General features: G+C 41.3%; 1 protein-coding gene and 1 long non-coding RNA gene across 5 annotated transcripts in view; one reads left to right on the plus strand and one right to left on the minus strand.

Annotated features, from left to right (window-relative positions):
• Positions 1-13,175, minus strand: part of LOC111774934 (uncharacterized) — a 45,115-nt gene extending 31,940 nt beyond the window's left edge. The window contains exons 1-3 of the long non-coding RNA XR_011421566.1: positions 13,052-13,175; positions 12,463-12,533; positions 297-432 (exon numbers count right to left, since the gene is read on the minus strand). This is a non-coding gene — a long non-coding RNA (uncharacterized lncRNA). The remainder of the gene's footprint in view (positions 1-296; positions 433-12,462; positions 12,534-13,051) is intronic.
• Positions 1-23,757, plus strand: part of CRH (corticotropin releasing hormone) — a 201,015-nt gene that overhangs the window by 113,758 nt on the left and 63,500 nt on the right. The gene's annotated exons all lie outside the window — the stretch shown is intronic.

A 23,757-nucleotide genomic window follows, 5' to 3' on the forward strand; every position in this document is an offset into this window, starting at 1 on the left:
TATAGAATGCTTTGTTTACTCTACCCTAAGATAAACTTCAGAAAAGCAATGACTTTCAGAAGCTTACAACAGGTGACTCTAGAACACAGGGTGGTTACCAGTGTTGGCTGGAGTAGAGCAGTTATTATCTAAAAGTTTTCTGTCTTCCTAAGCTGCCCCTTTCCTGGTCCTTTGGCTAGAGAGAGCAGGGTTGCTTTGGGGCTTTTTCGTCTGTGCTTGTTGGTGTTTCCAGGTTACTGTCTTATCAAGCTCCAAGTCTGGGATTTGTGAGACAAAAGAAAACCCAGAGAATTTACCATTAAGTTGTTACTTGAGTCCTGAGGTAAAGCGTAAAATGCTTTGTCCGCTACTTCTGCCTTCCAGCTTTCCTTCCTCCTGTCCTTTATGCCTCAGAGTGAATCAGCATTCTCTGTGATGGGCAGGGTGATGCTACTGGATGTTTTCATGAAAAATGAGAAAAGGGACAGAAATAGTTACTTAGTTTTTGCAATAGCAGAAAAATATAATAGTAATGTGCTTCACATCTTTGGTATGGAAGGGTCATCCTACACTGATGTGTGAATATGCTGTTCCTTCCAAGTGGGTTGTTGAAAATAGGAAGGCTAACATTTAACAATGTGTGCATTATGTGGTCAATAATTTTATGTTTTAAATACTTCACTACAGACACTGTGATGTAAGTGCATGTGTATGAATTGCTTGGATTCTACTCAAATTTGGGCAGTCATTTAACTTAGGTAGCATGTATGTTTCTGGGATGGTTAGTTGATATTTAACCAAGTGATACACTTTATAGACAGCTCCTCAACCTTTCCAGCCATCTTTATCACCGATCAAAATGGGACTAGACATTTTGTTAATGTTACAAATGAATTCTCATTGGTGAAATTAATGGTTTGCTATTTTGTACACTGGCTATTGGAAATTGTTTTTTTTTCATCCCTGAAGTTATTGGTGTTTAAGATAAATGGTTTGATCAAAACATCTTCAAGATACTCTCCCATTCTGCGTGAAAGGGTATTAGAATCTAGGAAGCCCATCTCCCTTCATATGTGGATTTGGTGCCTGAGGCTTCAATATAATACGATCTTGTGTTCCTAGAATTTAGAAGATTCTGATCACTTGAGGCTTAACTTAATTTTGCCTGTAGAATTCATGTTTACTTGAATATATATTTTTTATGCAAACTGTATTTAGAGAACTTAAGAAGACAGAGCCTGGACTTCATCTAGCTAAGAAAGCAGGTTGCTTTTGTGCTATCTGCTAATAAATGCTTGTGTTTGTGGCAGAATTTTATCTGAGAACTGCTTTATATATAACTTTCCACAAATACAAGCACTTATTAACAAGCTGATAGAAATGTACGTTCATATAACATTTATGATATCAAGATTACAATTGAACAGTCTTTTGAATTATTAAAACAAATCATTCAACATTACAAGAAAACTCCTCTTTTCCTTAAAGAGAAACCCAATTTTCTGATGATAAGAATCAGAATAAATATAGGCTCAATTAAATTTTATGATAAGTAGTATATATTTAGCTGACAATATAATGGCTAGCTGGTGCTTTGTCTTCTTTAAATGTCTATGCCAATAGTCTTTTTATTCTTTTAAATATTATTTGTTAAATAGCTAAGGAAGAAGCTTCTGTTTCTGGGAAGATGGAGTAGACATACTTTCCCCCCTGTTTCTTCTGCTAAGTACAACCCCAAACCTTGGGCAGTATGTTTAAAACAAACATAAGAAGATTCAGAAAGATGAAAAGAAGGCAGACCAGCTAGGAACCTCAGGACCCAAGCAACAATGTAACGGTAAATTCCCCAGGTTTTCTTTTGTCTCATAAATCCCAGACTTGGAGCTTGATAAGCCAGTAACCTGGAAACACCAACAAGCACAGACAAAAAAAGCCCCAACACAAGTCTACTCTCTCTAGTCAATGGGTCAGGAAAAGGGCAGCTTAGGAAGAGAGAAAACTTTTAGATGGTAACTGCTCTACTCCAGCCAACCACCACAGAAAAACCAAGGCCCTACCTTCACCCACACCAGAGAAGACTCCCACCCTCTCCACGCTGTAGTGAGTAAACCCCTTTGCTGGAGTGGTGTCAGAGGAGATGTAGCGGAGTTAGGACTTTCAACACTGCCCAGTGGTAATGAGAGCACCTCCCTGCTCCCTATGGGGTCAGCAGAGGTATAAGTCATCTCTCTATGTAATGTAATACCTAGAGAAACCACTAAAAAGCTATATGAAGAGGTACCTTCAAAAATAATATGGATAAATATAAATGGAATTCTAAAAAATACTTAAGTAACCCATACGAAGACAGGAAAAAGAAAACAGAAATGGAAAACTGAGAGAAAAAACAAAAAACAAAAAATAAAATGTCAGGCTTAAGCAATAACATATTGATAATTACATTAAATGAGAATGGTTGTAATATACCAACTAAAAGACAGAGATTGGCTGAGTGTATTAAAAAACATGTCCTGACTATATGCTGTCTCTAAGAAACTCACTTCAAATATAGCAATATAGAAAAGTTGAAAGTAAAGGGCTGGTAAAATATATATTATGCAACTGTTAATCAAAATAAATTATGAATGAGTGTATTAATATTTATAAATTAGATTTTAGAGCAAAGAAAATTAGAGTCATAAAGGGACATCATATAATGACAAAAGTAGATAGTAATTCTAAAGGTCTGTGCACCAAACAATAGAGCTGCAAAATATGTGAAGCAAAAACTGATAGAAGTGAAAGGAGAAATAGACAAATTCACAGTAAGATTTCAATACTCTTCTATCAACATCAAGAGAACAACTAAACAAAAATTAGCAAGGGTATAGAAGAACCCAACAACATCATCAGGCAACAAGACCTAATTGACATTTATAGAAAGCTTCACCAAATCACAGGAGTATACACATTCTTTTCAAGTACCCATGGAACGTATACCAAAATAGAGCATATCTTAGGCCATAAAACAAACCTCAAGAGATTTAAGAAAATAGAAGTCATGTAGTATGTGTTCTCTCACTACAATGGAATTAATCTAGAAATTGCTAACAGAAAGATAACAGCAAAATCTCTAAGCACTTGGAAACTAAACAATAGACTTCTAAAAAATCCATGGGTCAAAGATTATATTAAAGTAAAAAGAAAACGAACTGAATGAAAATGAATATACAACATATCAAAATTTGTGGGACACAGCTAAAGCAGTGCTGAAAGGGAAATTTATAGGATTAAATGCTTTCTTTACAAAAGAGGAAAACTCTCAAATCTATAATCTAAGCTCTCACTTCAAGAACCTAGAAAAAGAAGAGCAAAATAAATCCAAAGCAAGCAGAAGGGAGGAAATAATAAAGATAAGAGCAGAGATCAATAAAATTAAAAACAAAAGTAGAGACAACCATTGGAAAAAGCTGGTTCTTTGAAAAGATCAACAAAATTGACAAGTGTATAGCAAGAGCGATGAAGAAAAAACAGAGTAGATGCAAATTACCAATATCAGGAATGAAGCAGGGGTTATCACTAAAGACCCTACAGATAGCAAAAGAATAATAAGAGAATATTATCAACAACTCCACATACATAAATTAGACAATTTATATGAAATGGACCAATTCCTTGCAAAACACAAACTACCACAGCTCACCCAGTATGGATTTTGACAGTTTGAATATCCCTGTAACTATTAAAGAATTTGAATTCGTAGTTTAAAACCTCATAAAATAAATCTCCAGACCCAGAAATTTTCACCAGAGAATACCAGCAAATGTTTAAAGAAGAACTAACACCAATTCTACACAATCTCTTCAAAATAGAAGAGAAGGAAACACTTCCAGTTCATTTCATGAAACCAATATTGCTCTAATACTAAAACCAGACAAAGACAGTACAAAAAAGAAAACAAGAAAACAGTGGGCCAATATCCACTATGAATATAGACACAAAAATCTTAACAAAATATTGGCAAATAGAATTTGGCATTCTCTGAAAAGTATTGTACACCGTGACCAAATGGGGTTTATTCCAGGCATGCAAGTCTGGTTCCACGTTTGGAAATCATGCAGTTTAGTCTACCATATTAACAGGCTAAAGAAGAAAAATTACATGATCATATCAATAGATGCAAAATTTGTTTTGAAAAAAATTCAAGATTTAGATTAAAAAACCTCTCAGAAAAATAGGAATAGTGGAGAATTCCCTCAATTTGGTAAAGTGAATCTATAAAAATCCTAAAGCTAACATCAAACTTAATGGTAAACAACTGCATGCTTTTCCCCTAAAAGTGAGAACAAGGCAAGGATGTCAGTTCTCACCACTGGTATTTAGCATAGTACTGTAAATTCTAGCAAGTGCAATAGAGCAAGAAAAGGAAATAAAAGGCATACATATTGGAAATGAACAAATATGTCTGTCTCTATATACAGATGACATGATTGTCTATGTAGAAAATTCCAAGGAATCTACCAAAAAAAACCCTGCCCCTAAAACAAACAAAAGAATCCCAAACTCTTAGAGCAATTAAGTGAATCCAGCACAAAAATTGTTTTTATATATACTAGTAATGAATGTGCACTCTGGAATTAAAAGTACAATGCCATTTACAATTACTCAAATAAAAAAGAAATAGATGTAAATCTAACAAAGCATAAATAAGACTTGTATTCTACAAACTACAAAATAATGATAAAAAATCAAAGCTCTAAATAAATAGACATATTATGTTCATGGTTTGGAATTCAGCAGAGTAAAGATGTCAATTCTCTCTAAATGGAATGTGCGTATTTAATGCAATTCCTATCAAAATTCTAGCAAGATTTTTATAGATAAAATTATTCTAAAATTTATATGGAAAGGCAAAGGAATTAAAGTAGTTAATTTTGAAACAAAAGAACAAAGTGGAGGAATCACTCTATACAATTTCAAGGCTAATTATAAAGCAACAGTAATCAAGATTATTTGGTATTCATGGAGGGGTAGACACTTAGATCAACGGAATACAGTAGGGAACTCAGAAATAGGCCTGTACAAGTATTCCCAACTGATTTTGACCAACGTATGAAAATAATTCAATACAGGAAGGATAGCCTTTATAACAAATGGTCTTGGAGCAGTTAAACATCCAGAGGCAATAAAATGAATCTTTGTAGCTGCCCCTGACGCAGGAAGGGTTAATAATCACTGGAAAAGGCTTACCAACAAACTGTGACCCAGAGGTGAGAAGGCCGGTCAGCCAATGAGGAGTAAGACCTCCAGGGGGAGGCAACCTAAGACAGGTGCGGTCACCTGGGGGCACAGATGGGGACACGATATCGATATTGGGAGCAGGAGGGGCCATTGCCTAGGAGACCTTGCCTGCTCCGAGATAAAAATATACAAGCACAGCAATAATATGATAATATCAAAACGGAGGCTGAAGGAGGGCTCCTTGAGAAATCACTAAGAATTCTTGGCATTCGCTAATTACTTCATCCAGAACACCTCTGTATGTTTAACAGATGTAAGCTATGTATATATTGAAACGCTGGTTATAATAAACTCTGAGTGGCCATCAGCCCTCTCCACATCTATCCTGATGCGTACATTGGATTGCGACACCGACAATCTTGCCTAAACTTCATTCCTGATACAAAATTTAACTCAAAATGGATCATGGACTTAAATGTAAAATGCAAAACTATAAAGCTTTTAGAAAAAAATGTAGGAGAAAATTCAGTTTGGGATCTAGGGCTAGACAAACAGTTCATAGGCTGGACACCAAAAGCACAATTCATAAAAGGAAAATTGATAAATTTTACTTGATCAAAATTGAAAACTTTTGCTCTGTGAAAGACCCTGTTAAGAGGATAAAAGAAAAGCTACCCACCAGGAGAACATATTTGCAAACCACATTTCTGGCAAAGGACTAGTATCTAGCATATATGAAGAACTCTCAAAATTCAACAGTAAAAGAACAAATACTAAATTACCAAATGATCAAAAGATATGAAGAGACATTTCACTAAAGAGGATATATATATGGCAAAGGAGTACATGAAAAGATGTTCAATATCATTACCCATTGGGGAAATGTAAATTAAAACTACAATGAGATATCACTACCCATCTATCAGAATGGCTAAAAAAAATGATAATACCAAATGCTGACAAGGATGCAGAGAAACTGGATCACTGATACATTACTGGTGAGACTGTAAAATGGCACAGCCTCTTTGGAAAACAGTTTGGCAGTTTCTATCTATGCAACTATTAAGTTATTTTTTATAACATCAGTAGCTGGTAGCCATAAAAGCTTCCAAAAGTGACAAATCTTTCTTCTGATTGAGTTGGTCTTTTTTAAAATAGCAGTTACTTTCAATGAAGCTATGGTCGAACCTGCCAGTTTGGCAGCCATCTTGTCTTAGGCAAAGATGACTTTGTGTATCTTTTACTCTTGTACATTGATTTTAAGCCATGCTATGACCATTATTTCTAGGTCCTTGGATGAGCATCATTATAACTTCCAAATTTTGACAACATTTTTTTATAGCTGTAATAGTTATTTCCTCCAGGACATTGACTTTGAACCCATTTGGAGCCTCTAATGGGATTTCCCATGGCTGGCCCAGAGTAATCGTTGGGAAAAAGGTAAAGTTAACTCTCAGTTTCCTGCCCCACCTCTACAGCCCATGTTATAACTGTGAAACCAAAGGGAATGTGTTGTCAGGCATGTATGTACCTGTAACATGAAGTATTCCTGGAAGCCCCACTGAGTTCTCAGCCTCGGACTCACTGAAGAGGACTTGAGTGACCCTCATTGTTCCATGCTGTTAAACAAGTGGAGTGTGGGACAGAAAGAACTAAAATTCCTCGGGGGGTGTATTAGAGTGTCTGGGTCCAGAGGCTCCTTCAGGTTCTGCCTGGTTGGCTGACCTCCAAATCCAATAGTGGTTCCAGAGGTTTCTTTGCCTGTTAAAGTGATTACCCAGAGTGATTTCTTCTCTGTGGAACCCACAGTGTCGCCTTCATGGGGATGATCCAAATCAAGCCTATACCATTCAAACCCCAAGCAATGCTGCCCTGCCGCTAACGGTACATTTCCAATAGGAGAAGGATGGTGTTTTTGAGGCAAGGGAGGGTATTTAATGTGTACTCTCTGCCTGATTGCTTTTCAACCCTGGGGGTCTGCACTCTGGCTAATTTGTCTAGCTGTCCTAGAGTCTTAAGCTCCAGGAGTGAGAAATACTATGTACTGGTTTGGAAAGGTCAGCCTTGCCAGAAAGAGATTCCATCCTTGTTAACATCTTGGCTTGATTAATCTCTGCTGTTTCTATCGTTCTCTCAATTTTTGTTCACTGACTCTTTTGTTCACTAATTCTTTTATTTACTGAAATTTGGAAGGTGGAGACAGAAGAAAAGATTTTCAACTTTGAGTTCCCACTATTTGGGGTCCAGCACGATTTTCTTTTCTCAGATTAGAAGTATTTGGATAAAGCCAAATTTTTGTTTTCTCTTTAGTAGATTATCCTCAATATTTTATTTATTTTATCATCATTCAAATCCACTACAAGTTTGTATGTATCAAATTGTTTTGTATTATAGGATTCTTCAGGCATGAGTGGAGCTTATTTAGCCAATTGTATTCAGCATTCATAATGAATGCATAGATATTTAGCCATTTTTGATGATAAAAGGTTCTTAGGATGTGGAGTGACATAGCTATTCATAATGGAAAGTTCTTGTTGGTGGAAAATAAACTTCAGTTTTGAGGCAATAAAATGGCAAAAAACAATAATCACTTGCAATGCTTAAAGACTATAATCCCTTGTAGGATCCTATACTTAATAATGAGAAGAAAAACAGAAATGAGAACCCACTCCTTTTGAGAGTTTACTTTTTTCACTCTACATTCCCAGGCCGGAAGCCTCAATTTTGTAATCGTGAGTTTTTAGAAAAGCATCGTTGTGCATTTCCTGGATAATATATCATGCAGTGACTCACAGGGCTGGGGAGTACAGGGCAGGCACATGGGGTTGCTCTAACTGAGAACAAGACAGCATGATGTCACAGAGTCAGCTCCGTATAATGCGTCATCCACACAATGTTACCAAGCAGCTCTTGCCTTGATTCTGAATTTTAGAAGATGCTGCAAAATGCTGGAGGGAAAAATCTGTCTTATGGAATTGTCTACCGCAGGCATAAAATAAAAATCAATTTTATCCTTTGGAGGTACCTTTACTCTCAAAGGATCCCAATGTACTCAGCTCCTGCCCCAGGAGTATTAGTCATACATCTCTGAAATGTCGCCTCCTCTGTGCTAGAAAAGGCAGGCCCCTTTGAGGCAACCCTCTCTGCAACAAGTTTCGTTTTGAGTGGGATATTAAATAGTATTTCTAATTAAAATGACGAGGAAATTGTAGGAAGGCAAAACCTAATTTCCCATGTTGAAATTTAACTAAGACACAATGGTTAATAATCTCCTTTTTTAGAAGATTGTATGATTTAAGGGGAAAGGCCCCTCTTTATTGCAGAGGACATAGTGTGAGTTCACAGGGACTTGGATAGGATGAAAGTGTCTGAGGAAACATGTCAGAACAATTGGAGGAAGGGTGGACAGTTCTCAATAACTAGGAGAGGAAATCAACCAGTAGGTTTAAATGAAGGAGAAAGCTGTTAGGTCATCATCTGTATGAAAATTTGTATCTGGTGTTTTAGAAATGTTTGGTAGAATGGAATTGGCCATCAAATGACAAAATACAGTTTCCTCTTGAAGCTCCTGCATGTCCAACATCTTGAAGATGAGGAGTCTTTAAAAGACCATTTGCTCCATCTTCTGCATTCAGGCTGAATTGTTTAAAAGCATTTCAGAAAGATGAGAATCTACCCTACTTAAAAAAAAAAATTCCACGGAAGGAATATCAGAGAACCAAAAGTAATATTATCGAAGTTAAATTCCTCAAGTTTCAACTAAAACTGGGCTCTTCTTGTTCTTTGTTTAGAGGAGATGAAAAGTAGCTCTTCACTGTGTGAAAGCCATTCCTACACTTGAAAGACATTGTTATGTGGCTCTTTCTGCTAAAAATAATCTCATTTCCTTAGAAGGTTTTCTAAGTTTTATTTCCCAGTTTTGACCCTGTGAAGGTTAATGAGAGAATCTGATACTGAGGGGGAGAGCACATGAAACCTGCCAGGACTTTACTTATTTAAAACATTTTTACAATTATTATTTCCTGTTCATTCTGGAGAATCTACAGAGCTCTTCACTGGGGAGATGGCAGAGAGCTGAAGAGCTGACAGGATAGGAAAGAGCCAGTGAAATATTTGAATTTACCTGTCTGTGTAGCACAAGGACCAGTGACATGTTGTAAACTAATGACAGGAAGAGTAGCACAAAAGCAACTTTGATTGAATTGGGCCTCCTGGTGGCGCCAGTCTGAAGTGCCTCAGAACATGGCATCATGGGAGACTCCTCTGGTGCCGGTTCTCCTAGTCCAGTCACTGGCTGTGAGGTTTCAACATGGCTGCTCCTGTTTTCCTCCCAGCCCTGCTACCAAATGACTGTCCTACAGGACAATTCCTGGGAGTGGTTGGGATCAACTCCTCATGGAACAATTGCCGCCACGTCATAGGTTCAGGTTTGCAAGGGTGGTGTTCCAGAGCTGTTGATTCCCTCCTTTGCAGTCTATCTTTGATCCACATCACTTGCACTAGGTAGATGGTACTGTCTGGATTCAGCTTCTTTCTCCTACATGTGAATAACCGTGTTCAAGGTAATACCATGTGTTAATTTGGCCATTTTTAAAACTAGTTAAAACAGTAAAGTTATTTGTCTAAATAACATATAGTCATAGCAAATTTAAAAACTTAATACCTAACTATGATAAAATGTAATTTTCGCCAGCCCTGAACTCACTTCAGTTTCTGCTTAGGCTAATCCTGACTCTAAGAAAATATTTTAAAAACATTCATTCAACAAATATGCTTTGAGGCATCCTTTGGTATCAAGCACTGTGCTAGGCACTGAGTCTGCAATAATGAATAAGACAAAGTTGATCTTTGTCTACAGAGAGATGATAGTCTGCAGGATGCAGTGTTCTAATGGATTGAAAACCTCTTCTGGAATTGCAGTTCTTTCAGGATATATGTGGTACGTAGGGTCTGGCTCTAGTTCCTGAGAGTTTCAGAGCAGGAAGTAGGCTAAAACCTTTTAAGTAGCAGAAGAGTCATTTAAAAATGCACCAAGTGAAGGCAGGCTTTCAGTGTCCTGCTTTTAGTTCTCAGAAGAAAATCATTGTTTGATCCTTTGTTTCCCTGTGGTAAAGCAGAAGAGAGAAAGAAGTGTAGGGTCATGTCTACAGCATAAGTCGCATGATTTTTTTCCAGAGCACAGCTGCCCTAGTAGCTTCTAAAGTCACTTCAGCTTTCCCTCATCTTCCATCAGATGAACAGATTCATGTAGTGATTCTCTTACCTGTATCTTCTGATCCCTTGTGACTGTTATAGTGTGGCCTCTGAGACAGTTTACTTATATTTTCAAAAAAGTAATTATTATAAAATATAATCATTAAAAATTGTACATGTTGATTAAATTTAGAAAACATAAGTATATAGAAAGAAGAGGAAAAAAAGTCCATAATCCCACCACCTAAACATCTCCACCATTTATATTTTGGTGAACTGTCTCCTAGACTATATTTTTCTTTGCGTAAGTTTTATTTAAAAATGTGAAATAACATATTATGCACACTTTGGTTCCCTTTGCCTTTTGACTTAGCATTACATCTTAAACATTTTCCATGGTATAACATTCTCTTCAGACTCCTTATTATGTCATAATATCCCATTGAATGGAGTCACTTTATTTTATTTAGCTGTCTCTCACACGTAGACTTCCAATTTTTCACTATAATAAGCAATGCTAAGACGAATATTGCTGTGCAGAATATTTTAATCTAAAGCAAAGAAGATATAAGTTTATATCAAAATGAGTTAATCAAATACACTTGAATAAGACATAGGGCCTTAAAACAGAACTCTAAGGTGCTACACTCCTGAAACTTTCCAAAGACCCACTCACTGTAAGCCCCTCTATGGTCCCCCACTCTCCTCTATGTAAAGGGGAGTCTTGCTGCTCTTGTATCAACTATGCCACTTCCCTTGTCCAGCCTTGCCTGAATCAAATTCTCATTAGTCAAGTTTTCAAATGACCAGGCCACCTTTCAGAAAGTGGTTCAATCAGCCTGTGTGTTGCTGCCTCTAAGTGAAGCATAGACATTGGCAACTGTCTGATAACTTTACCTCAAGCTTCCTAGAAACAATTTATCTAGTTTAATTGGCATCAAGGACGTTGTAATTTGGTGATAACTGGGTTCATTTTGTCAGGAGAGGGGGCCAAGCCCTCTCCTTGGCAGACATGTAGAGAAGTAGAGTGAGGGGACTGGCTGGATAGTGGGCATGGAAGCTCCAAGAGATGTGGCTTGGAAGTGAGGGGACAGTCTAGGAAGTCAGCAAGGGAAGGCCTGGTAATGGCTCATCTGAAGTCAACTTGCAGCATAGCCACAAATGATGGATTTAGACATGCTCATGTGCTTGGTTGAATGTCTAGGTCAGGATATGAATTGGAAAGGATATCTCATGCAGCATATTATGTTTGTTTTTATTGATGTTTCCTAAGATGGACAACTGGAACGTTAAGGATTTTATGGGCCAATTACATGCTTTTGAGCTATATAATAGAACATATTTATATGATATATTGAAATGGAAAGTAAGATGTATGTGATTGCTTTAGATAATTTTGTCATTTGATTATGATACATAAGTTTTGAGCTTGAGAGTTTAGGTGACAACTAAGACCAATGAGCAAGAGGACATAAAACATCGTTGCCATCCCACCCACCTATCCAGACTTCCAGACTTCTTTGTACCGCAGCATCACATGCAGGAGATGCTCCAAGTTCGGGAGGCAAGAACAATGTGAGTGTGTGTGTGTGTGTATGGTGCTGCATGTTACTCTGGTATGAGCCCCCATTGGCTAGACCCTCGTGGCAGATTCTTAGAATGAGTCATTGCTGCTGCTCAATGGCCCGGTGTGCCCACAATGGGTGTGACTCTACAGACCTGCATGCCGACCTGTCATTGGAGCTTCCTTGGAGGTATCTGGATTTGGTCAAGAGTGAGTGATTATTGTTTAGCCCTATGTAAGCTATCACTATTACAAGTCAGGGCCACCTTGGAGAAATGTCTTCTCTTTCCATTTGCATGATTCCTCTTGCTCAGGAAGCAGAAAGCAGCACTTAGACACCAAAGAGGCTGATTCCCAAATGCCAACCCATTTCAAATCTCTGCTTTTTGGGGGGTTGCATTAGGGCCCCGGGAAAGCACGTGCAATTACACCCTGCCTGCCAGGCTGGGCATGTGGCTGATTCCCCTACAGCCTCTGCTGCAGGCAGGGAATCACACACTACTGACCTGCTCTCTGATTGTGTGGGAAGAATCTCTCTGGTCCTAATTGTTTTCCACATGCACAGCTCTCATGCTACCTGGGGAACAAGAAATAAAAAGGGTTTGCAGAGAGGTGTAGGCAGCTATGTGTGTATAATTGCAATTTTCTTTGCAGTACTTCTCCCCATAAGGGTTTAATTGCTCAAAGATAATGGAACCACATAAAGATCAAGAAAGCTTTATGAAGGGAGACTAAATCACCCCACCAACACACCCATTATCATTCCTGAGGCATCTTCCTTATCTGGCTCTGTACACTGGGATAAACGGATGATGTTGTTCTGTTTTGGTGTGATGGAACATGAGGAATCTGGGATATTGTTCATGGTGCCAAATAAATTCTTGTCCCAGAGAAGTGCCAAAAGCTGTAATGTCCACTCAGTTCAATTTTAGTGGGGAGCTAAGGCACTCTACCAAGTCAAAGCACTTATTATTAAAGGAGAAGAGCCTTTCTCAAAGCTAGCTTTTCTAGTTAAGCTGCTACATGAGCCAAACTCACCATAATTGACTCAACTGTCGTCTTTTTTAGCATATCTAATCTCAACCATGTAGTTACCTGGACCAGACAAATCAGTTCTCAGCAGGCCATTCTCAAATGTTACCCTGAAATGGATTCTGTGAAACCCTGAGGAGAAATTATTGATGGATGGAATCAAACCTTGGACTGATGAGGGTCCCTGTTAGGATGGGGGGAACTTGGTTTGAGGAATTAAGTCAACATGTATAGACGACTGTGATGTCACAAACCTCAGGACTGGTTGCTGTTGGATTTTTGTTTGTGTTTTTTGTTTTTATAAGGGAGGAGGAGTGATGTCTAGAAGCAGCAGTGGCAGCATGAAGACTGTCCATCCACCTGCCTTCATGGTATGTGGGAATCAAGTGAATGAGCAACCTCCACTGAGTGCCCTTCAAGAAAGGTGATATCAATACTCATTCAATAAATGTGTGTTGAGCACATCTAGGTGCTAGGAAAGCAATGTGTCTGTGCACTCATGATCTGGGGAGGTAAACATGATGTAGTACCAAAATCAGCATGCTTCCAAGTCAGCTTTTGATCAAGTCAAGAAGGGTCAGTCAGGTGGAGGTAGAACTCTATGGAGTCTGAGGGTGTCCAGTAATTCGTTTACAATGGACAGGGGTACAGGGTTAGGGGAAAAGCATTGGAGAGAGGGAGCAGGGAGGGCCTAGGTGTGGGAACCCAGGAAGTCCCTCTCTTGTCTCTGTTACTTCTGCAGGGGCTTCCTGCTGCTTTTCTCCATGCTGGCTTTCTCTACTGTTTGGTCCACTTGGCAGAAAGTGGCTGTCCTCAAAGCCCCCGGGTCTTTATATCTCCTCTGCTCAAGGGACCAGTCCAGACTGAAACTGGGCACTCTTAGCCCTGATTTCAGATTTCCAACTCTGGCCCAACTTAGGTGACCCATAGCCAGGAGGGCGGGTTGCGGAGTATGAATATGCCTGGAATGGCTAGCTTGGCCAGGGGCATTTTCCAGAGAAGGGATTTTGTTGAGAACGGAGTGAATAACCTAAAATGTGCCTTTCCTGGGCTACCTTTCAGGAGTCCACGGGCTGGGGAGGAGGGTGGGTGTGAGTCCTCCAGCGTAGTTTGTATAGGGGCGAATGCTGCAGGTAGCTTCACTGGCATGTCATCATGCCCTTGAAGTCCCCTTCAGACAACTCCAAAAGCAGAAAAATGCCAAAATATTCTCCAGCCTAGTTGGATTAACTTTAATACATAATAAAGAGATAGGTTTACACCTCTACTTTAATATTAAAAAGAATCTACACTGACTTTCCTTCTCCTGAGTAGATTAATGTTAATTAGCAGCATGTTTTCATTCATAAAGTGTAGTATATCTTTAATCCAGATGAAAAATGAATATATAGTTAAATCATGAAGTAACATTTTATTAATTTCTCTCCACCAGCTAGGCTTCATATTTGTAGAGTTCTCATCTTGCTGAACAGGAGTCCTCCTTGTTTCTTAGACACGCTCTTTGGGCATCCAAAGGCAATCCATCAGTGGCTGGTGCAGCTGCTGGTATCCCTGAGTTGCTGGGCCTGCATCACTTTCCTCATTTCCTGGTACTGACAGCAACATCAGCCCTGTTATTGATGATGGCAGGCTTGGCCTTTGGTGTCTGATGGATGGAGCCTTGGCCTGGGTTTATGGATTATATTTTTAATGGGACACAGCCAAACTCAAAGAACCTGGGTGGGCTTGGCTTAACATTCCCTGCTTAGACAGACCATGTCAACAAGACAAGAGGGGTCTATTTCCAGAGGAGATGGAAGAGGCCTCTCATAGGCAGAGGGAATAATTCAAGCTTTATCTCTGTGTTCATTTACTCCATTCATCTGTAGTTTCACATTTCCAGCATGATACTGTCCACTTGATGCACAGTAATGATACAATTATTTAGGCCCTACCCTCAGAGAGCTTTCCCCCAGGGAAAATTTTTTCAAGCAATTTCCATCAGCGTGAGTGCTTCACTAGGGAGTAGAGGCATTAGGAGAGAACTTAGGAAACATACTGAGCTGTACCTCTGGGCAGCTGAGACGGTTCCAGGAGGAGGTGGTGAGTAAGTGGAGATATGAGGGATGAGCAGGTGTCAGCTGGTAAGGAGGGCATGGAAGTATTGTTCTAGGTACAGGGCACAGCTACTTCGGAGACAAGGAGAGCAAAGTGAGTTAGAGGATCTCTGGAAGCCCAGGAGCACAGGAGTGGGTGTGGCCTGGGGCCGGAGCAGGAGCCATGCTGTGCAGGCCTCAGAATGGGCCGGGATGGCAGGAATTACTCCCAAAGAGAATGGGAGCCACTGAAAGGCTTTAAGCAGTAGAGGAGGATGAAGGCTCTTCTCCTCCCTTAGTGCCTTCAATTCTTCCTGCAAGGTCAACAATGCTTTAATTAAATGTCACTAGTCCAGTTTGGTAAATGTTCCCAGGCCCACACTTATTTTATCCATGTGCATGTTAGATGTGAATTAAAATGAAGAAAATTCATTTGTTTGGTCCTGTCTCTGGGGTCAGCTGAGGCCCTTTCTTAGCTTCCTCTCTTAATATACACAGTTCCTACAAATCCTTGTGACGCAAGCCCTGGACTTCTGTCCAGCATGGCCTCTTACCTTGTACAAGAAGTGACTTCTATAGGAGTCCATGACATATTTTTGTCTCTGCTCGCCTAGTGGGAGCTGAGTTACTTTCCAGGTGTCATTTTTGCACGGTCTGTGGAAAGTGCAGAACAGAAACCCAAGGCACGGCTGTTGCAGTGAGGCTGTGCAAGGATTCCCACAGGGCCCAATCTGCTGGAGGCTTACTTGGGTACAGGGAGGTTATTTTCACCTCTTTAGTGCTGCTTCATTCTGTGCTTCCACTCAGGTGATCTTGCCTCATCCCACTGTTTGCGTCAACAACTGGGGGTGGCAGAGGGTGGGAAGACAATTGAGGAAAATTTTAGTTATGTCAGTAAGATCTTTATGTCTTCTATGCTGGAAGTGCCAGAGGACAAAGCTAAGTTCCATTCAATTCAAAGTTTATTTAAGACTTTGATTTCTGAAGACCTGGAGGTGTTGAAGGTGAATTAGCCAAGAATATGGGCCCCGGAGTTGAGCCAACCTGGGCTGGAACGTTGGATCTGCCACCTACTGACCATGTGAACATTTGGCAAATGAGCCCTCAGTTTCTTCTCCAATAGAGTGGGGACAAGGGTATGCAGAAGGTTGCTGTGAAGGCTTTCCTTTCTCAGCTTCGTTGAGATATTGTTTCCATGTCCTGGCTGTTATGAATAATGTTGCAATGAACATGGAGGGTGGGGGGGCAGATATCCCTTCCAGATAGTAATTTTATTTCCTCAGGATGTATTACCCCCTCCCCCTGAAGTGGAATTGCTGGGTCATACGGTAGTTCTAGTTTTAATTCTTTAAGGAACCTTCATACTGTTTTCCATAGTGGCCGTACCAATTTACATTCCCACCAACAGTGCACAGGGGTTCCCTTTTCTCCACATCCTCGCCAATACTGTTATCTCTTGTCTTTTTGATAACAGCCATTCTAACAGGGTGAGATGATATCTCATTGTGGTTTTGATTTGTATTTTCCTGATGAGTAGTGATGTTGAGCATCTTTTCATGTACCTGTTTGCCCTCTTTGTCTTCTTTGGAAAAATATCTGTTCGGGCCCTGTACTCATTTCTTAATCAAATTATTTGGGTTTCTTTTTGGTATTGAGTTGTATGAGTTCCTTACATATTTTGGATATTAGCACCTTATCTGGTAAATGATTTGCAGATGTTTTCTCCCATTCCATGGGTTGCCTCTTCATTCTGTTGATTGTTTCTTTTACTGTGCAGAAGCTTTTTAGTTTGATGTAGTTTCACTTATTTATTTTTGCTTTTGGTGTCATATAAAAAATTGCTGCCAAGACCGAGGTCAAAGAACTTTTTCCCTATATTCTCGTCTATGAATTTTATGGTTTCAGGTCTTATACTTAAGTCTTCAATCCATTTCAAGTTAACTTTTTTGTGAGAGGTGTAAGATAGGTGTCTAGTTTCATTCTTTTGCATGTGAATATCTAATTTTCTCAGGACCATTTATTGAAAAAACGATCTTTTCCCCATTGAGTATTCTTGGCTCCCTTGTCAAATATTAGTTGACTGTATATGCATGGGTTTATTTCTGGCCTCTTGATTCTATTCCATTGGTCTATATGTCTGTTTTTATGCCAGTACCATACTGTTTTGATTATTATAGCTTTGTAATATAGTTTGAAATCAGGAAATGTAATGCCTCTGGCTTTGTTCTTCTTTCTCAAGATTGCTTTGCCCATTTGGGACCTTTTGTGTTTTCATATGAATTTTAGGACTACTTTTTCTATTTCTGTGAAAAATGCCCTTGAAATTATCATAGGTATTACACTGGATATATAGATGGCTTTGGGTAGTATGGACATTTTAACAATATTAATTCTTCTGATCCATAAACATGGGATATCTTTCCATTTATTTGTGTCTTCTTCAATTTCTTTCATCAATGTCTTATAGTTTTCAGTGTACAAATCTTTCATCTCCTTGGTTAAATTTGTTCCTAAGTGTTTTATTGTTTTTGATGCTGTTCTAAATGGGGTTGTTTTCTTTATTTCTCTTTCACGTATTTCAGTATTAATATATAGAAATGCAACCAATTTTCGTATGTTAATTTTGTATCCTGCAATGTTACTGAATTCATTTATTAGTTCTAACAGTTTTTTGGTGGAATCTTTGGCTTTTCTATATATAAGATCATGTCATCTGCAAACAGAGACAATTTTCTTTCTTTCTTTCCTGTTTGGATGCCTTTTATTTTTTTTTCTTGCCTAATTGTGCTAGCTAGGCCTGCTGTGAAGGCTTTAATGGTACTTAGCAGGTGCTCAAAAAATGGCCACAATTATTAATGAAATGAGATGTAATAAAAAGCTAGCCAATATTAGTATAATGACCAGTGGTGGAAAGCAAAGGCTCTAAGGATGAGGAACTCATATCCTTGAGAACATTAAAGAATATCTGCAGAATGGAAGTAGTGAGATTTTTTCTGAATGAGCGTGTTCTCACCTGTGCATTGCTTCTCTCAACCTGATCACGTACTTTGCCTTCACCATGAAGGATATTAGCACATCAAAAGGATGTGTATGAGACAAATTGGAGTTATACTGACAAACCCACCAGAGCACATTGGGAACAAAAGAGTGAATCCAAACACAACATTAACTGACTAGGCTCCCTTGGGAGGGCATCCCTGCACAGAGACGACAGCCCTGTTTCACAATTCGTTAAATTGGAGATGAAATGGTCAACACAGACACAATCTCAGATGTGCCATTTATTGAAAGATAGCTGTGTCCTATATTTCTAAATGAATCTTGAGCATTATTACCATAGCTGAGGTAGAAGGAAGTGGCTTTAATTTCAAAACTTGCTTTGAGAAAGCCAGGTACTATAGACAGAAGCAAAAGGCCTGGCACCAAGCAATATTCCTGGCTGCTCCAGCCACAACAGAGACCGGGGCCAGCTCCAAGTGGCCTTTGACATGCAGGGGGTGCAAATGTGAAGAAGCAATGGCAGCTGCAGCCTTGCGACTTCCCCACATGCTGGAAGAGAGGTAAGCTGCACATTGTAGCTCTGAGTCTACTGTTGCTGTTCCACTGCAAGGATCTTTGTCTAGAAGAATGAGTTTACAGAGCTCGGAGAAAGGTCAGTAAGGAAAACAACCAGAAAAAATCCTTCTTCATTTTGGCAGCCATTCATGAGCAGAGTTTGAAAGATGGCATTCAGGACAAAGGCTTGGAGCTCCTGAAGTTTCACCCTATGGGCCCCTGTCTTTGCTGAAGTTTCCAGCTGTCCAGACCAGGCTGGTAGGAAACAAATGGACTAAATTTGTCAGCTCACCTAGTTGTCCTTGAGGCTAGAGTCTGGACAGAGGTCACTCAAGCCTGCTGACCATGTGTTCCCTTGTAATCCTGTGGTGAAGGCAGGCAATGGGGCCAGCGGCACAGCTTGCAAAATCCATCACCATCTGTGTTCATTCATCAACAAACATTTGATGCCCACAATGTACCCGGTACCAGGCTGAGTAAGATCTAAGGCTATAGAGATCAAAGTCTCGGGTTCCTTCTCTTGGAGTCATGGTCAGGTGGGGACACAAACAAGTGGATTTTATAGTAGTGTGTGATGAGGACTAGATGGGACACCAGGGAAGCACAGGGGAAAAGCTGCCCAGCCCAGCAAGGCCAGGAGGTGATAATCACTTTGTGGCTTTATGGACTCTTATGAGTTGAATGGTGTCCCCCTTCCCCCACCCACCCAAAAGATACGTGAGAGTCCTAACCTCCAGTACCTCAGAATGTGACCTTATTGGGAGTTAGGGTCTTTACAGACGTAATCAAGTTAAAACGAGATTAGGGTGGGCCCTAACCCAATATATGTCCTTATATTAAAAGGGGAAGATTTAGGCACAAAGACAGACACAGACACAGGGAGAACACCATGAGAAGATTGGAATTATGCTGGCACAAGCCAAGGAACTACCAGAAGCCAGGAGAGAGGCATGGAACAGGTCTTTCGCTAGCACCTTCAGAGGGAACAGGGCCCTGGCAACACCTTTATTTCAGACTTGATCTCCACAACTGTGAGACAATACATTTCCATTCGAAGCCAACTGGTTTGTGGTATAATGTTATGGCTGGAACTAGGAAACTAATTCTAGGACTCAGGGGTTATCCAGGTGGAGAAAGAGGGGAAGGGAGCCCCCAGGCCAGGTGTGGAGACAGGGGCATGGTGCGTGTTTGTTGGTACAATTGAGTGGCGCTGTGGCAGGGTTGAGCTGGGAGGGCTGCAGGGGCCCTCCCCTCTTTCTCCACCTGGATAATCTCTGAGTCCTTGTATTAGTTTCCTAGTTCCTGCCATAACAAAGGCTGGAGAAGAGGGTGTTGCTTAAATCATGAAAATCTTGGCCTGATGCCTCACTAAGGAGTTTGGGTTTATCCTAAAAGAGATGGGGAGCTACGAAGGAACTCCATCACAGCCAGCTTACCCCTTTGGCAGCAGTGCAGAGATTGAGCTGCAAGAGGTAGAGCTCAGGAAGGGACACACTGACCTTCTTTAGAGGCTACTGCAGCGACCCTGGCAGGGAGTGATGAGACCCAGAATCAAGGCAGTGGCTAAGAGAAGAGGGAGCAGGGGAAGACGCTGGTGACCGGGTGGCTGTCATGGATGAGGGAGGGGCTGGGGAGCTGAATGGCCTGGGGGGCTACCTGGATGCTGGTGGTATTCACTGAAACAGGGAAGGCAGAAGAGGACCAGTTTTCTGTGAGGAAGACAGGTGCTGTTCTGGGCCTGCAGAGTCTGAGGAGCCAGTAAAGCAACTCAGTAGAGAAATCCTGCAGGGCTCTGGATAAATGCGAGGAACTTCAGGAACCCTGTCCAGGCTCTTGCCTAGTGTGGAAAGAGTCACCTGTGAAAAGCATGGAAAGGAAAACTGAGCTGAGGGTGGCTTAGAGGGCCCAGCTGGATGCTCCCCACCCTCTACGGTGCTCAGAGGGCCAGGTTGCAAGCTGAAGAGGTCTCATTCCTTCTATCCTTCTCTATGACCAGGGCCCTGACTGGGAACCCAGGGTCACCCTGGACTGACTGCAGCTGGATGCTCAATCCTGCTGACCCAGGGCTGGGCTGAGAAGTGTTTGGTCAGGGGGAACCCATCTTAGAGTCTGAGCTAGTCTGCCAATCTGAGCCTAACAATTCCTAAATCCACATGCCCATTTTTCTGATCTTACTGATGTATACTGTACTTCATCACTGTAATTGTGAGATGTCAGCTGGTGTCAGTGGAAAGAACCCTGAGGTTCAAATCTGGAGCCCTCACATGGGGTCTGATTCTGCCACAGGTGGATCATGCAGACAGCTTCCTTTTGCTTAGTCTCCATGTGCCTCAGTTTCCTTACCTCAGTCCAAGCCGTGGTCACCATCAGATCAGATTGCGGAGGGTTAAAGTGGGACGATACAGGAAAACGCTTTGACCTCCCTGAAGGAAAAGTACCTTGCAGCTCTACACTTTATTGTATTATCAGTGTTATTAATAGTATCTTCCCTGCTGGAAGGAGTGTTGTACTGCTTTCAACTCTCTGCTGGGAGGTCATGCTCAGTATTTGATTTCTCTCCATTCATACCTCACCTTTTCCCAAACTGGCTCTCTTTTAAGACTCAGGCCCAGATTAGCTTAAGACTGGTTTTCCATTGGTGTTTTTCTGTCACCTTCTTTTCAAGTGGCTCTTGTAGCACTTGATCTGCTTCTATTGAAGAGCACGCTCGCTTTCCCCCAGCCCGAGCTGAGGGCCTGGCCTTTCTCCCAATAGCTGCTGCAACCTTCAGGAGGGAGGCACTCATTTTCCCGCTTCATAACTAGGTGAATTATTTTATTCAGCTCAGAACCTGTAAGCCAGCCCTTCACAGTGAGAAGGCAGAACTGGATTCCTTGTCAGAAGATGCTCAGAAGGATAAAGGGAAAGGCTTTATTACTATTATTTTCAACTAACATTTACCTGATGCCCTGCAGGGCACAAGCCTCCATACAGCACAGAGTAGCACAGCCTTGTCATTATCCAGAAATTCTAGCCATTGACCGAATAGGGGAGAAAATCATCATGTGGATTCCAATCATCAAATACCCCTTTGGATACCATGACTCCCAAACCTGGGTCTGCGTCAACTCCCCACCGTGGAAGTACAGAATCTGCAGGATGAGGTCCAGGAATCTGTGTTATTAAGGAAGCTCTCCAGGGAGATGCAGGTGCATGTTTGAGTTTGAGGACCGCTGTAATGCTCCGAGGGGCACCATCATGGACAGTGCTGTCAGAGATTGGAGGAATCTGATCGCCCTCACCCATCTCCCTCCATGCTCTCTCTTATTCATTCATTCAACAAGTATTTTATTGAGGGCTGGCTCCAAGCCAGATGCTTTGCTTCATGCTCGATACTCTGGCCGATACACCAATGAGCAAGAAGGACACAGTTTGCTCTCCCAGGGACTGAGGATCCTCAGCTGTGAACTTACTGAGTCTCGACTGGATGAGAGAAGGCCTGGAGTTCTGCAGAAGGGAGGTCAGAGTCTTTGTGTCTGGGAGCAGGAGGGACTAGAAATAGGGGAAAACCCATTCAACTCCTCCCTTCTGCCTTTCTTTCTTTTTTGCCTTTCTGCCACAAATATTTATGGAGGCAACTCTTTAGGACGTGGAAGCAGGTTGCTCTGGGTCCAGATGCCATACACAGGCAGTGTGGTGCTAGGTCAGTTCCTTTGGTGACATGGAGCCTCTTAGTGCAGAGAAGGTGGCATGAAGTTGTGGATATTCAGTGTGAAATCAGGTCCTGGACACAGGAAGAGCTTGATGAGGTAATGGGACAAATTCCCCTGTCTCACAAAGCTTACATTGTGACAGGAAGAGGAAACATAAACAAGTAAACAATGAGGACAAAGTAAGTTCGGATGGTAATACTGCTATGGAAGAATAAAATCAGGCCATGAGACGGACAGTGACTCTTTTGGGGTTCAGGGTGTGAGGGATGACTGCTCTGGGGAGGTGCTGGCTCTGCTGAGACCTGACAGCCAGCCTTGCAAAAGTCCCCATTGAGGGGGCATCCCAGGCTGAGGGAACAGCAGGGCAAGTTCAGCCCTTAGGTCATGAGGGAACTCTGGTGGCCGGAGCACAGTGAGCAAGGGGAGAGGGTAGGAGGTCAGCTCAGAGAGGCAGCCTGGGGCCTGACCTTGTAGGGTCTGCTGAGGACTTGGGATTTTATTTTCAGTTAAATGGGAAGCCACTGGAGGGTTTTAGGCAGGGGAGATATATGATTTAATTTACGTGTTAAAATCACCCACCTCAATATCACCAGGACCCACCCAAACCTGAGGCTGGGTTGGTTTCAGACAAAATTTCAGGTTTAGCCTGAAACGGGTAACACTGGGCTTTGAAAAGTCAGGAAGATTTAAGGTGGACTCTTCCTCCTCATCGCTGAAAACACTCCCTCAACCTCATTCCCGGTCGTTCCTTGACAGGGCACTGGGTACAAGACTCCTCTGCTCCATGCTTCTCCTGTCTTGAGGGTTGCAGGGGGCTGTCGGGCAGTGGTGCCTTGTGAGCAAGCACCTCGAACCTTCTTTAAAGCCTCCATCCACCCCTGGCTGTTGATTCTGTCTTCTTGCCCGAGATGTGATGTTTTACAAGGTTAGGTTTCTAAGCTCTGTTTCTTCACTTGTCGCTAGTTTGCCTGGAAACCTGTGTCAGGACAGCCACCAGCTCATTCACGACTTTTTGGGGCTCGGTGAGGTAGTTTGGTGCAGCTTGGTTGTGGAGGTGCGTGGCTTTCCTGCGTGACTCCCCTGACACTCAGCAGGGGCTCGGGCTGGGCTGCAGGGCTTCGTCAGATGTTACAGCCCTTCCATGGGGAAGGGAAAGAGGGGAGTGTGTTCTTTCTTGATTTTCCTGGGGCATTTGAGGGAATCCCCATGGAATGTGTTTGCTGGCTTATTTATGATACTCCTACTTCGTTCCAAATATGCTTTAAGATATCTAACAAGCATATGTAAAATACAGAGTAGAAAAAGCTGAGAAAGAAGAGAGAGGAAAAATGAGAGCGGAGACAAAATGGTACAGAAATGAGAACAATTCGGATTGCATTGCATGCTCTAAAACTTTTATACTTGCCTATGGTGGATGACGGTTTTGCTTCTCTCACAAGCGACACAA

Source organism: Equus caballus, chromosome 9 (assembly GCF_041296265.1).
Source record: "Equus caballus isolate H_3958 breed thoroughbred chromosome 9, TB-T2T, whole genome shotgun sequence".
In the NCBI taxonomy this organism is placed as follows: Eukaryota; Metazoa; Chordata; class Mammalia; order Perissodactyla; family Equidae; genus Equus; species Equus caballus.